Source organism: Schistocerca piceifrons, chromosome 2 (genome assembly GCF_021461385.2).
Source record: "Schistocerca piceifrons isolate TAMUIC-IGC-003096 chromosome 2, iqSchPice1.1, whole genome shotgun sequence".
Classification (NCBI taxonomy): Eukaryota; Metazoa; Arthropoda; class Insecta; order Orthoptera; family Acrididae; genus Schistocerca; species Schistocerca piceifrons.
In genome coordinates, this window is record NC_060139.1 from 39,623,643 (window position 1) to 39,638,404 (window position 14,762).

General features: G+C 50.7%; 15 non-coding genes across 15 annotated transcripts; 8 read left to right on the plus strand and 7 right to left on the minus strand.

The window, feature by feature from the left end:
• The first annotated feature begins 550 nt into the window (after positions 1–550).
• Positions 551–622, plus strand: Trnag-ccc. The gene has a single exon. It is a non-coding gene; the product is annotated as a tRNA-Gly (tRNA).
• A 1,126-nt stretch (positions 623–1,748) lies between these two features.
• Positions 1,749–1,832, minus strand: Trnal-uaa. The gene has a single exon. It is a non-coding gene; the product is annotated as a tRNA-Leu (tRNA).
• Positions 1,833–2,515: 683 nt separating this feature from the next.
• Trnag-ccc lies at positions 2,516–2,587 on the plus strand. The gene has a single exon. It is a non-coding gene; the product is annotated as a tRNA-Gly (tRNA).
• A 1,126-nt stretch (positions 2,588–3,713) lies between these two features.
• Trnal-uaa lies at positions 3,714–3,797 on the minus strand. Its single transcript has one exon. It is a non-coding gene; the product is annotated as a tRNA-Leu (tRNA).
• A 683-nt stretch (positions 3,798–4,480) lies between these two features.
• Trnag-ccc lies at positions 4,481–4,552 on the plus strand. Its single transcript has one exon. It is a non-coding gene; the product is annotated as a tRNA-Gly (tRNA).
• A 1,126-nt stretch (positions 4,553–5,678) lies between these two features.
• On the minus strand, positions 5,679–5,762 carry Trnal-uaa. Its single transcript has one exon. It is a non-coding gene; the product is annotated as a tRNA-Leu (tRNA).
• Positions 5,763–6,445: 683 nt separating this feature from the next.
• Trnag-ccc lies at positions 6,446–6,517 on the plus strand. Its single transcript has one exon. It is a non-coding gene; the product is annotated as a tRNA-Gly (tRNA).
• Positions 6,518–7,643: 1,126 nt separating this feature from the next.
• Positions 7,644–7,727, minus strand: Trnal-uaa. The gene has a single exon. It is a non-coding gene; the product is annotated as a tRNA-Leu (tRNA).
• A 683-nt stretch (positions 7,728–8,410) lies between these two features.
• On the plus strand, positions 8,411–8,482 carry Trnag-ccc. The gene has a single exon. It is a non-coding gene; the product is annotated as a tRNA-Gly (tRNA).
• A 1,126-nt stretch (positions 8,483–9,608) lies between these two features.
• On the minus strand, positions 9,609–9,692 carry Trnal-uaa. Its single transcript has one exon. It is a non-coding gene; the product is annotated as a tRNA-Leu (tRNA).
• A 683-nt stretch (positions 9,693–10,375) lies between these two features.
• Positions 10,376–10,447, plus strand: Trnag-ccc. The gene has a single exon. It is a non-coding gene; the product is annotated as a tRNA-Gly (tRNA).
• A 1,126-nt stretch (positions 10,448–11,573) lies between these two features.
• Trnal-uaa lies at positions 11,574–11,657 on the minus strand. Its single transcript has one exon. It is a non-coding gene; the product is annotated as a tRNA-Leu (tRNA).
• A 683-nt stretch (positions 11,658–12,340) lies between these two features.
• Positions 12,341–12,412, plus strand: Trnag-ccc. The gene has a single exon. It is a non-coding gene; the product is annotated as a tRNA-Gly (tRNA).
• Positions 12,413–13,528: 1,116 nt separating this feature from the next.
• On the minus strand, positions 13,529–13,612 carry Trnal-uaa. The gene has a single exon. It is a non-coding gene; the product is annotated as a tRNA-Leu (tRNA).
• Positions 13,613–14,295: 683 nt separating this feature from the next.
• On the plus strand, positions 14,296–14,367 carry Trnag-ccc. The gene has a single exon. It is a non-coding gene; the product is annotated as a tRNA-Gly (tRNA).
• The last annotated feature ends 395 nt before the right edge of the window (positions 14,368–14,762 follow it).

Consider the following 14,762-nt stretch of genomic DNA (forward strand, 5'->3'; position numbering starts at 1 on the left):
GAGGTTGCACCCCACCCTCACTTTCGGGAACCACAGCTTAAACATGGTGCCTTACACCATTGTTTTCCGTCGCCATCTGTCTTGAGTGGAACGAGCAGAACTGTAGTTATCAATATTCACACTGACGCAGAGAAAACAAAAAACGACAGAAGAGGCCGTTCCCTAGCAACGGCTACGCTGTGCATTTCGCCCTCAGGGGAAGCTAATGATAGGCTCCAGGCGAGCATCAAACTAACCAACTTAATATTGTGATACTTAGGCGCTTTCTACTTCTGGATTGGCACACACATGCTGAATCGTCTCTGGATCATCAGCAAGTACGTCACATTAGATATTTGTTTTATCGCCCTGCTGTAAATTAAAGGGCAGTTTTTCAACGGCTGTCAGTTCTGCTTCTAGCTACGCTACATCGCCCTAGCAGCACCTACGCACTGCGTTCAGATGTGCTCACCTCCGCCCTGGCGTTGAGCGCCTACAGCGCCGTCGCCTTCGGCCTCTGATGGCAGGAGGGTAGCCGACACATCAAGGCGTGGGTGGGACGCAGCACAACGCGGTGGTGGTGTAACGGTCAGCATGGTTGCTTCCCAAGCAGTTGATCCGGGTTCGATTCCCGGCCACCGCACGAAAGGTACTTTTTTCTTCTACGGGTATTCCACGTAACGAAACGCGATCTTCGAAACTGTGAACTGTCGCGGTACGAATAGTTTTCCTTCGCCCCTCGTCTCAGTCCGTGCTGCCAGGGCGCTAGTCTGCGGCTTTCGTTTCTCAGCATCGTGTGTCTCCATGTGTCGACTTGTCTCGACTTTGCTCGGCTGACGCGAAAGCTGACTCTTGGAAATGGGCATATATGTAGAGGGCAGGCGCGACAAACGACTGGGAGAGACCAAAAAACGACAAACACACGACAGAACCTTTCATTTTATTGTGGCCACAGATTCGCCCCTTAGTGTACCGAGAGGCAAGAGTGGCGTCAGCGTGCGGGACCGCATAATTATTGCTAAGCAACAACGAAGCCGAAGGAAAAATGCAAAATGAAAGAAGGCAACAGCACGTCGAGTTCCCAGCCGAGCACGCATCCATGTACTAACCACGGCCAACGATTCCTAACGCCGGTGAACAGACGAGAACCGCTGCACTACGCGCGGTGTGGCCGTTGGCGACAGTATCGCGCAACGTGTAGACACCTTACTTCTTGTGAAGATCGCTTGTTATTTACCTGGCAGTGTGTCGCTGGAGGAAGCATTGTCTTTTAGGGGAGAAAAATGAAATGGCACTTGGTGCGGTCGAATACGTGGCCTTTGTGTTCACAGCACGACGCTCTAACTTACTCAGCTATCGAGCTACGCAATGTGGCACGTCTGCAGTCCAATACCCGATCCACCGTCTCATCCACCTTTATTACTGCCCTGACACTCATTTACGCACATATCTGCTTTCGTTCACGTTTGCTCGCCTGATGCTTGGACCCCAAAAACCACAACCCAAAGATATCGTAAATGCCGTGAGAATAACCAAGACTCAGCAAACAAAAGAATGTTCGGCTACCGGGAATCGATTCCGGGCCTCGTGGCTGAAAGCCATGTCTCCTAACAGCTTTCCATTCTTTCAGGCCGCCAGACAATCAGACTTGCAAGGCAAGCACCATAGTCACTGCCGTTTCTCGTAGTATCTGTGGAACCTGTTCCCGCGTAATTTACTTGTTTTCCCGCATGTACGAAATTGGTAGTTTTGGAATATTTAAAATGCATTGTCAGATGTGGGGTTCGAACCCACGCTCCCCTTCGGGAACCAGAGCTTAAATCTGGCGCCTTAGACCGCTCGGCCAATCTGACGCGTGGGCGCCAAATCTCTTCCACCGTCGTTTCTCGGTATATCTCCAGAGCCTGACTGCGAAATTAGCGTGTTTTTTTCTTGTGTGAAGGAAATACGTTGGTTTTAGAGTATTTAAAACGAGTTGTCAGATGTGAGGTTGCACCCCACCCTCACTTTCGGGAACCACAGCTTAAACATGGTGCCTTACACCATTGTTTTCCGTCGCCATCTGTCTTGAGTGGAACGAGCAGAACTGTAGTTATCAATATTCACACTGACGCAGAGAAAACAAAAAACGACAGAAGAGGCCGTTCCCTAGCAACGGCTACGCTGTGCATTTCGCCCTCAGGGGAAGCTAATGATAGGCTCCAGGCGAGCATCAAACTAACCAACTTAATATTGTGATACTTAGGCGCTTTCTACTTCTGGATTGGCACACACATGCTGAATCGTCTCTGGATCATCAGCAAGTACGTCACATTAGATATTTGTTTTATCGCCCTGCTGTAAATTAAAGGGCAGTTTTTCAACGGCTGTCAGTTCTGCTTCTAGCTACGCTACATCGCCCTAGCAGCACCTACGCACTGCGTTCAGATGTGCTCACCTCCGCCCTGGCGTTGAGCGCCTACAGCGCCGTCGCCTTCGGCCTCTGATGGCAGGAGGGTAGCCGACACATCAAGGCGTGGGTGGGACGCAGCACAACGCGGTGGTGGTGTAACGGTCAGCATGGTTGCTTCCCAAGCAGTTGATCCGGGTTCGATTCCCGGCCACCGCACGAAAGGTACTTTTTTCTTCTACGGGTATTCCACGTAACGAAACGCGATCTTCGAAACTGTGAACTGTCGCGGTACGAATAGTTTTCCTTCGCCCCTCGTCTCAGTCCGTGCTGCCAGGGCGCTAGTCTGCGGCTTTCGTTTCTCAGCATCGTGTGTCTCCATGTGTCGACTTGTCTCGACTTTGCTCGGCTGACGCGAAAGCTGACGCTTGGAAATGGGCATATATGTAGAGGGCAGGCGCGACAAACGACTGGGAGAGACCAAAAAACGACAAACACACGACAGAACCTTTCATTTTATTGTGGCCACAGATTCGCCCCTTAGTGTACCGAGAGGCAAGAGTGGCGTCAGCGTGCGGGACCGCATAATTATTGCTAAGCAACAACGAAGCCGAAGGAAAAATGCAAAATGAAAGAAGGCAACAGCACGTCGAGTTCCCAGCCGAGCACGCATCCATGTACTAACCACGGCCAACGATTCCTAACGCCGGTGAACAGACGAGAACCGCTGCACTACGCGCGGTGTGGCCGTTGGCGACAGTATCGCGCAACGTGTAGACACCTTACTTCTTGTGAAGATCGCTTGTTATTTACCTGGCAGTGTGTCGCTGGAGGAAGCATTGTCTTTTAGGGGAGAAAAATGAAATGGCACTTGGTGCGGTCGAATACGTGGCCTTTGTGTTCACAGCACGACGCTCTAACTTACTCAGCTATCGAGCTACGCAATGTGGCACGTCTGCAGTCCAATACCCGATCCACCGTCTCATCCACCTTTATTACTGCCCTGACACTCATTTACGCACATATCTGCTTTCGTTCACGTTTGCTCGCCTGATGCTTGGACCCCAAAAACCACAACCCAAAGATATCGTAAATGCCGTGAGAATAACCAAGACTCAGCAAACAAAAGAATGTTCGGCTACCGGGAATCGATTCCGGGCCTCGTGGCTGAAAGCCATGTCTCCTAACAGCTTTCCATTCTTTCAGGCCGCCAGACAATCAGACTTGCAAGGCAAGCACCATAGTCACTGCCGTTTCTCGTAGTATCTGTGGAACCTGTTCCCGCGTAATTTACTTGTTTTCCCGCATGTACGAAATTGGTAGTTTTGGAATATTTAAAATGCATTGTCAGATGTGGGGTTCGAACCCACGCTCCCCTTCGGGAACCAGAGCTTAAATCTGGCGCCTTAGACCGCTCGGCCAATCTGACGCGTGGGCGCCAAATCTCTTCCACCGTCGTTTCTCGGTATATCTCCAGAGCCTGACTGCGAAATTAGCGTGTTTTTTTCTTGTGTGAAGGAAATACGTTGGTTTTAGAGTATTTAAAACGAGTTGTCAGATGTGAGGTTGCACCCCACCCTCACTTTCGGGAACCACAGCTTAAACATGGTGCCTTACACCATTGTTTTCCGTCGCCATCTGTCTTGAGTGGAACGAGCAGAACTGTAGTTATCAATATTCACACTGACGCAGAGAAAACAAAAAACGACAGAAGAGGCCGTTCCCTAGCAACGGCTACGCTGTGCATTTCGCCCTCAGGGGAAGCTAATGATAGGCTCCAGGCGAGCATCAAACTAACCAACTTAATATTGTGATACTTAGGCGCTTTCTACTTCTGGATTGGCACACACATGCTGAATCGTCTCTGGATCATCAGCAAGTACGTCACATTAGATATTTGTTTTATCGCCCTGCTGTAAATTAAAGGGCAGTTTTTCAACGGCTGTCAGTTCTGCTTCTAGCTACGCTACATCGCCCTAGCAGCACCTACGCACTGCGTTCAGATGTGCTCACCTCCGCCCTGGCGTTGAGCGCCTACAGCGCCGTCGCCTTCGGCCTCTGATGGCAGGAGGGTAGCCGACACATCAAGGCGTGGGTGGGACGCAGCACAACGCGGTGGTGGTGTAACGGTCAGCATGGTTGCTTCCCAAGCAGTTGATCCGGGTTCGATTCCCGGCCACCGCACGAAAGGTACTTTTTTCTTCTACGGGTATTCCACGTAACGAAACGCGATCTTCGAAACTGTGAACTGTCGCGGTACGAATAGTTTTCCTTCGCCCCTCGTCTCAGTCCGTGCTGCCAGGGCGCTAGTCTGCGGCTTTCGTTTCTCAGCATCGTGTGTCTCCATGTGTCGACTTGTCTCGACTTTGCTCGGCTGACGCGAAAGCTGACGCTTGGAAATGGGCATATATGTAGAGGGCAGGCGCGACAAACGACTGGGAGAGACCAAAAAACGACAAACACACGACAGAACCTTTCATTTTATTGTGGCCACAGATTCGCCCCTTAGTGTACCGAGAGGCAAGAGTGGCGTCAGCGTGCGGGACCGCATAATTATTGCTAAGCAACAACGAAGCCGAAGGAAAAATGCAAAATGAAAGAAGGCAACAGCACGTCGAGTTCCCAGCCGAGCACGCATCCATGTACTAACCACGGCCAACGATTCCTAACGCCGGTGAACAGACGAGAACCGCTGCACTACGCGCGGTGTGGCCGTTGGCGACAGTATCGCGCAACGTGTAGACACCTTACTTCTTGTGAAGATCGCTTGTTATTTACCTGGCAGTGTGTCGCTGGAGGAAGCATTGTCTTTTAGGGGAGAAAAATGAAATGGCACTTGGTGCGGTCGAATACGTGGCCTTTGTGTTCACAGCACGACGCTCTAACTTACTCAGCTATCGAGCTACGCAATGTGGCACGTCTGCAGTCCAATACCCGATCCACCGTCTCATCCACCTTTATTACTGCCCTGACACTCATTTACGCACATATCTGCTTTCGTTCACGTTTGCTCGCCTGATGCTTGGACCCCAAAAACCACAACCCAAAGATATCGTAAATGCCGTGAGAATAACCAAGACTCAGCAAACAAAAGAATGTTCGGCTACCGGGAATCGATTCCGGGCCTCGTGGCTGAAAGCCATGTCTCCTAACAGCTTTCCATTCTTTCAGGCCGCCAGACAATCAGACTTGCAAGGCAAGCACCATAGTCACTGCCATTTCTCGTAGTATCTGTGGAACCTGTTCCCGCGTAATTTACTTGTTTTCCCGCATGTACGAAATTGGTAGTTTTGGAATATTTAAAATGCATTGTCAGATGTGGGGTTCGAACCCACGCTCCCCTTCGGGAACCAGAGCTTAAATCTGGCGCCTTAGACCGCTCGGCCAATCTGACGCGTGGGCGCCAAATCTCTTCCACCGTCGTTTCTCGGTATATCTCCAGAGCCTGACTGCGAAATTAGCGTGTTTTTTTCTTGTGTGAAGGAAATACGTTGGTTTTAGAGTATTTAAAACGAGTTGTCAGATGTGAGGTTGCACCCCACCCTCACTTTCGGGAACCACAGCTTAAACATGGTGCCTTACACCATTGTTTTCCGTCGCCATCTGTCTTGAGTGGAACGAGCAGAACTGTAGTTATCAATATTCACACTGACGCAGAGAAAACAAAAAACGACAGAAGAGGCCGTTCCCTAGCAACGGCTACGCTGTGCATTTCGCCCTCAGGGGAAGCTAATGATAGGCTCCAGGCGAGCATCAAACTAACCAACTTAATATTGTGATACTTAGGCGCTTTCTACTTCTAGATTGGCACACACATGCTGAATCGTCTCTGGATCATCAGCAAGTACGTCACATTAGATATTTGTTTTATCGCCCTGCTGTAAATTAAAGGGCAGTTTTTCAACGGCTGTCAGTTCTGCTTCTAGCTACGCTACATCGCCCTAGCAGCACCTACGCACTGCGTTCAGATGTGCTCACCTCCGCCCTGGCGTTGAGCGCCTACAGCGCCGTCGCCTTCGGCCTCTGATGGCAGGAGGGTAGCCGACACATCAAGGCGTGGGTGGGACGCAGCACAACGCGGTGGTGGTGTAACGGTCAGCATGGTTGCTTCCCAAGCAGTTGATCCGGGTTCGATTCCCGGCCACCGCACGAAAGGTACTTTTTTCTTCTACGGGTATTCCACGTAACGAAACGCGATCTTCGAAACTGTGAACTGTCGCGGTACGAATAGTTTTCCTTCGCCCCTCGTCTCAGTCCGTGCTGCCAGGGCGCTAGTCTGCGGCTTTCGTTTCTCAGCATCGTGTGTCTCCATGTGTCGACTTGTCTCGACATTGCTCGGCTGACGCGAAAGCTGACGCTTGGAAATGGGCATATATGTAGAGGGCAGGCGCGACAAACGACTGGGAGAGACCAAAAAACGACAAACACACGACAGAACCTTTCATTTTATTGTGGCCACAGATTCGCCCCTTAGTGTACCGAGAGGCAAGAGTGGCGTCAGCGTGCGGGACCGCATAATTATTGCTAAGCAACAACGAAGCCGAAGGAAAAATGCAAAATGAAAGAAGGCAACAGCACGTCGAGTTCCCAGCCGAGCACGCATCCATGTACTAACCACGGCCAACGATTCCTAACGCCGGTGAACAGACGAGAACCGCTGCACTACGCGCGGTGTGGCCGTTGGCGACAGTATCGCGCAACGTGTAGACACCTTACTTCTTGTGAAGATCGCTTGTTATTTACCTGGCAGTGTGTCGCTGGAGGAAGCATTGTCTTTTAGGGGAGAAAAATGAAATGGCACTTGGTGCGGTCGAATACGTGGCCTTTGTGTTCACAGCACGACGCTCTAACTTACTCAGCTATCGAGCTACGCAATGTGGCACGTCTGCAGTCCAATACCCGATCCACCGTCTCATCCACCTTTATTACTGCCCTGACACTCATTTACGCACATATCTGCTTTCGTTCACGTTTGCTCGCCTGATGCTTGGACCCCAAAAACCACAACCCAAAGATATCGTAAATGCCGTGAGAATAACCAAGACTCAGCAAACAAAAGAATGTTCGGCTACCGGGAATCGATTCCGGGCCTCGTGGCTGAAAGCCATGTCTCCTAACAGCTTTCCATTCTTTCAGGCCGCCAGACAATCAGACTTGCAAGGCAAGCACCATAGTCACTGCCATTTCTCGTAGTATCTGTGGAACCTGTTCCCGCGTAATTTACTTGTTTTCCCGCATGTACGAAATTGGTAGTTTTGGAATATTTAAAATGCATTGTCAGATGTGGGGTTCGAACCCACGCTCCCCTTCGGGAACCAGAGCTTAAATCTGGCGCCTTAGACCGCTCGGCCAATCTGACGCGTGGGCGCCAAATCTCTTCCACCGTCGTTTCTCGGTATATCTCCAGAGCCTGACTGCGAAATAAGCGTGTTTTTTTCTTGTGTGAAGGAAATACGTTGGTTTTAGAGTATTTAAAACGAGTTGTCAGATGTGAGGTTGCACCCCACCCTCACTTTCGGGAACCACAGCTTAAACATGGTGCCTTACACCATTGTTTTCCGTCGCCATCTGTCTTGAGTGGAACGAGCAGAACTGTAGTTATCAATATTCACACTGACGCAGAGAAAACAAAAAACGACAGAAGAGGCCGTTCCCTAGCAACGGCTACGCTGTGCATTTCGCCCTCAGGGGAAGCTAATGATAGGCTCCAGGCGAGCATCAAACTAACCAACTTAATATTGTGATACTTAGGCGCTTTCTACTTCTAGATTGGCACACACATGCTGAATCGTCTCTGGATCATCAGCAAGTACGTCACATTAGATATTTGTTTTATCGCCCTGCTGTAAATTAAAGGGCAGTTTTTCAACGGCTGTCAGTTCTGCTTCTAGCTACGCTACATCGCCCTAGCAGCACCTACGCACTGCGTTCAGATGTGCTCACCTCCGCCCTGGCGTTGAGCGCCTACAGCGCCGTCGCCTTCGGCCTCTGATGGCAGGAGGGTAGCCGACACATCAAGGCGTGGGTGGGACGCAGCACAACGCGGTGGTGGTGTAACGGTCAGCATGGTTGCTTCCCAAGCAGTTGATCCGGGTTCGATTCCCGGCCACCGCACGAAAGGTACTTTTTTCTTCTACGGGTATTCCACGTAACGAAACGCGATCTTCGAAACTGTGAACTGTCGCGGTACGAATAGTTTTCCTTCGCCCCTCGTCTCAGTCCGTGCTGCCAGGGCGCTAGTCTGCGGCTTTCGTTTCTCAGCATCGTGTGTCTCCATGTGTCGACTTGTCTCGACTTTGCTCGGCTGACGCGAAAGCTGACGCTTGGAAATGGGCATATATGTAGAGGGCAGGCGCGACAAACGACTGGGAGAGACCAAAAAACGACAAACACACGACAGAACCTTTCATTTTATTGTGGCCACAGATTCGCCCCTTAGTGTACCGAGAGGCAAGAGTGGCGTCAGCGTGCGGGACCGCATAATTATTGCTAAGCAACAACGAAGCCGAAGGAAAAATGCAAAATGAAAGAAGGCAACAGCACGTCGAGTTCCCAGCCGAGCACGCATCCATGTACTAACCACGGCCAACGATTCCTAACGCCGGTGAACAGACGAGAACCGCTGCACTACGCGCGGTGTGGCCGTTGGCGACAGTATCGCGCAACGTGTAGACACCTTACTTCTTGTGAAGATCGCTTGTTATTTACCTGGCAGTGTGTCGCTGGAGGAAGCATTGTCTTTTAGGGGAGAAAAATGAAATGGCACTTGGTGCGGTCGAATACGTGGCCTTTGTGTTCACAGCACGACGCTCTAACTTACTCAGCTATCGAGCTACGCAATGTGGCACGTCTGCAGTCCAATACCCGATCTACCGTCTCATCCACCTTTATTACTGCCCTGACACTCATTTACGCACATATCTGCTTTCGTTCACGTTTGCTCGCCTGATGCTTGGACCCCAAAAACCACAACCCAAAGATATCGTAAATGCCGTGAGAATAACCAAGACTCAGCAAACAAAAGAATGTTCGGCTACCGGGAATCGATTCCGGGCCTCGTGGCTGAAAGCCATGTCTCCTAACAGCTTTCCATTCTTTCAGGCCGCCAGACAATCAGACTTGCAAGGCAAGCACCATAGTCACTGCCGTTTCTCGTAGTATCTGTGGAACCTGTTCCCGCGTAATTTACTTGTTTTCCCGCATGTACGAAATTGGTAGTTTTGGAATATTTAAAATGCATTGTCAGATGTGGGGTTCGAACCCACGCTCCCCTTCGGGAACCAGAGCTTAAATCTGGCGCCTTAGACCGCTCGGCCAATCTGACGCGTGGGCGCCAAATCTCTTCCACCGTCGTTTCTCGGTATATCTCCAGAGCCTGACTGCGAAATTAGCGTGTTTTTTTCTTGTGTGAAGGAAATACGTTGGTTTTAGAGTATTTAAAACGAGTTGTCAGATGTGAGGTTGCACCCCACCCTCACTTTCGGGAACCACAGCTTAAACATGGTGCCTTACACCATTGTTTTCCGTCGCCATCTGTCTTGAGTGGAACGAGCAGAACTGTAGTTATCAATATTCACACTGACGCAGAGAAAACAAAAAACGACAGAAGAGGCCGTTCCCTAGCAACGGCTACGCTGTGCATTTCGCCCTCAGGGGAAGCTAATGATAGGCTCCAGGCGAGCATCAAACTAACCAACTTAATATTGTGATACTTAGGCGCTTTCTACTTCTGGATTGGCACACACATGCTGAATCGTCTCTGGATCATCAGTAAGTACGTCACATTAGATATTTGTTTTATCGCCCTGCTGTAAATTAAAGGGCAGTTTTTCAACGGCTGTCAGTTCTGCTTCTAGCTACGCTACATCGCCCTAGCAGCACCTACGCACTGCGTTCAGATGTGCTCACCTCCGCCCTGGCGTTGAGCGCCTACAGCGCCGTCGCCTTCGGCCTCTGATGGCAGGAGGGTAGCCGACACATCAAGGCGTGGGTGGGACGCAGCACAACGCGGTGGTGGTGTAACGGTCAGCATGGTTGCTTCCCAAGCAGTTGATCCGGGTTCGATTCCCGGCCACCGCACGAAAGGTACTTTTTTCTTCTACGGGTATTCCACGTAACGAAACGCGATCTTCGAAACTGTGAACTGTCGCGGTACGAATAGTTTTCCTTCGCCCCTCGTCTCAGTCCGTGCTGCCAGGGCGCTAGTCTGCGGCTTTCGTTTCTCAGCATCGTGTGTCTCCATGTGTCGACTTGTCTCGACTTTGCTCGGCTGACGCGAAAGCTGACGCTTGGAAATGGGCATATATGTAGAGGGCAGGGGCGACAAACGACTGGGAGAGACCAAAAAACGACAAACACACGACAGAACCTTTCATTTTATTGTGGCCACAGATTCGCCCCTTAGTGTACCGAGAGGCAAGAGTGGCGTCAGCGTGCGGGACCGCATAATTATTGCTAAGCAACAACGAAGCCGAAGGAAAAATGCAAAATGAAAGAAGGCAACAGCACGTCGAGTTCCCAGCCGAGCACGCATCCATGTACTAACCACGGCCAACGATTCCTAACGCCGGTGAACAGACGAGAACCGCTGCACTACGCGCGGTGTGGCCGTTGGCGACAGTATCGCGCAACGTGTAGACACCTTACTTCTTGTGAAGATCGCTTGTTATTTACCTGGCAGTGTGTCGCTGGAGGAAGCATTGTCTTTTAGGGGAGAAAAATGAAATGGCACTTGGTGCGGTCGAATACGTGGCCTTTGTGTTCACAGCACGACGCTCTAACTTACTCAGCTATCGAGCTACGCAATGTGGCACGTCTGCAGTCCAATACCCGATCCACCGTCTCATCCACCTTTATTACTGCCCTGACACTCATTTACGCACATATCTGCTTTCGTTCACGTTTGCTCGCCTGATGCTTGGACCCCAAAAACCACAACCCAAAGATATCGTAAATGCCGTGAGAATAACCAAGACTCAGCAAACAAAAGAATGTTCGGCTACCGGGAATCGATTCCGGGCCTCGTGGCTGAAAGCCATGTCTCCTAACAGCTTTCCATTCTTTCAGGCCGCCAGACAATCAGACTTGCAAGGCAAGCACCATAGTCACTGCCGTTTCTCGTAGTATCTGTGGAACCTGTTCCCGCGTAATTTACTTGTTTTCCCGCATGTACGAAATTGGTAGTTTTGGAATATTTAAAATGCATTGTCAGATGTGGGGTTCGAACCCACGCTCCCCTTCGGGAACCAGAGCTTAAATCTGGCGCCTTAGACCGCTCGGCCAATCTGACGCGTGGGCGCCAAATCTCTTCCACCGTCGTTTCTCGGTATATCTCCAGAGCCTGACCGCGAAATTAGCGTGTTTTTTTCTTGTGTGAAGGAAATACGTTGGTTTTAGAGTATTTAAAACGAGTTGTCAGATGTGAGGTTGCACCCCACCCTCACTTTCGGGAACCACAGCTTAAACATGGTGCCTTACACCATTGTTTTCCGTCGCCATCTGTCTTGAGTGGAACGAGCAGAACTGTAGTTATCAATATTCACACTGACGCAGAGAAAACAAAAAACGACAGAAGAGGCCGTTCCCTAGCAACGGCTACGCTGTGCATTTCGCCCTCAGGGGAAGCTAATGATAGGCTCCAGGCGAGCATCAAACTAACCAACTTAATATTGTGATACTTAGGCGCTTTCTACTTCTGGATTGGCACACACATGCTGAATCGTCTCTGGATCATCAGTAAGTACGTCACATTAGATATTTGTTTTATCGCCCTGCTGTAAATTAAAGGGCAGTTTTTCAACGGCTGTCAGTTCTGCTTCTAGCTACGCTACATCGCCCTAGCAGCACCTACGCACTGCGTTCAGATGTGCTCACCTCCGCCCTGGCGTTGAGCGCCTACAGCGCCGTCGCCTTCGGCCTCTGATGGCAGGAGGGTAGCCGACACATCAAGGCGTGGGTGGGACGCAGCACAACGCGGTGGTGGTGTAACGGTCAGCATGGTTGCTTCCCAAGCAGTTGATCCGGGTTCGATTCCCGGCCACCGCACGAAAGGTACTTTTTTCTTCTACGGGTATTCCACGTAACGAAACGCGATCTTCGAAACTGTGAACTGTCGCGGTACGAATAGTTTTCCTTCGCCCCTCGTCTCAGTCCGTGCTGCCAGGGCGCTAGTCTGCGGCTTTCGTTTCTCAGCATCGTGTGTCTCCATGTGTCGACTTTGCTCGGCTGACGCGAAAGCTGACGCTTGGAAATGGGCATATATGTAGAGGGCAGGCGCGACAAACGACTGGGAGAGACCAAAAAACGACAAACACACGACAGAACCTTTCATTTTATTGTGGCCACAGATTCGCCCCTTAGTGTACCGAGAGGCAAGAGTGGCGTCAGCGTGCGGGACCGCATAATTATTGCTAAGCAACAACGAAGCCGAAGGAAAAATGCAAAATGAAAGAAGGCAACAGCACGTCGAGTTCCCAGCCGAGCACGCATCCATGTACTAACCACGGCCAACGATTCCTAACGCCGGTGAACAGACGAGAACCGCTGCACTACGCGCGGTGTGGCCGTTGGCGACAGTATCGCGCAACGTGTAGACACCTTACTTCTTGTGAAGATCGCTTGTTATTTACCTGGCAGTGTGTCGCTGGAGGAAGCATTGTCTTTTAGGGGAGAAAAATGAAATGGCACTTGGTGCGGTCGAATACGTGGCCTTTGTGTTCACAGCACGACGCTCTAACTTACTCAGCTATCGAGCTACGCAATGTGGCACGTCTGCAGTCCAATACCCGATCCACCGTCTCATCCACCTTTATTACTGCCCTGACACTCATTTACGCACATATCTGCTTTCGTTCACGTTTGCTCGCCTGATGCTTGGACCCCAAAAACCACAACCCAAAGATATCGTAAATGCCGTGAGAATAACCAAGACTCAGCAAACAAAAGAATGTTCGGCTACCGGGAATCGATTCCGGGCCTCGTGGCTGAAAGCCATGTCTCCTAACAGCTTTCCATTCTTTCAGGCCGCCAGACAATCAGACTTGCAAGGCAAGCACCATAGTCACTGCCGTTTCTCGTAGTATCTGTGGAACCTGTTCCCGCGTAATTTACTTGTTTTCCCGCATGTACGAAATTGGTAGTTTTGGAATATTTAAAATGCATTGTCAGATGTGGGGTTCGAACCCACGCTCCCCTTCGGGAACCAGAGCTTAAATCTGGCGCCTTAGACCGCTCAGCCAATCTGACGCGTGGGCGCCAAATCTCTTCCACCGTCGTTTCTCGGTATATCTCCAGAGCCTGACTGCGAAATTAGCGTGTTTTTTTCTTGTGTGAAGGAAATACGTTGGTTTTAGAGTATTTAAAACGAGTTGTCAGATGTGAGGTTGCACCCCACCCTCACTTTCGGGAACCACAGCTTAAACATGGTGCCTTACACCATTGTTTTCCGTCGCCATCTGTCTTGAGTGGAACGAGCAGAACTGTAGTTATCAATATTCACACTGACGCAGAGAAAACAAAAAACGACAGAAGAGGCCGTTCCCTAGCAACGGCTACGCTGTGCATTTCGCCCTCAGGGGAAGCTAATGATAGGCTCCAGGCGAGCATCAAACTAACCAACTTAATATTGTGATACTTAGGCGCTTTCTACTTCTGGATTGGCACACACATGCTGAATCGTCTCTGGATCATCAGTAAGTACGTCACATTAGATATTTGTTTTATCGCCCTGCTGTAAATTAAAGGGCAGTTTTTCAACGGCTGTCAGTTCTGCTTCTAGCTACGCTACATCGCCCTAGCAGCACCTACGCACTGCGTTCAGATGTGCTCACCTCCGCCCTGGCGTTGAGCGCCTACAGCGCCGTCGCCTTCGGCCTCTGATGGCAGGAGGGTAGCCGACACATCAAGGCGTGGGTGGGACGCAGCACAACGCGGTGGTGGTGTAACGGTCAGCGTGGTTGCTTCCCAAGCAGTTGATCCGGGTTCGATTCCCGGCCACCGCACGAAAGGTACTTTTTTCTTCTACGGGTATTCCACGTAACGAAACGCGATCTTCGAAACTGTGAACTGTCGCGGTACGAATAGTTTTCCTTCGCCCCTCGTCTCAGTCCGTGCTGCCAGGGCGCTAGTCTGCGGCTTTCGTTTCTCAGCATCGTGTGTCTCCATGTGTCGACTTTGCTCGGCTGACGCGAAAGCTGACGCTTGGAAATGGGCATATATGTAGAGGGCAGGCGCGACAAACGACTGGGAGAGACCAAAAAACGACAAACACACGACAGAACCTTTCATTTTATTGTGGCCACAGATTCGCCCCTTAGTGTACCGAGAGGCAAGAGTGGCGTCAGCGTGCGGGACCGCATAATTATTGCTAAGCAACAACGAAGCCGAAGGAAAAATG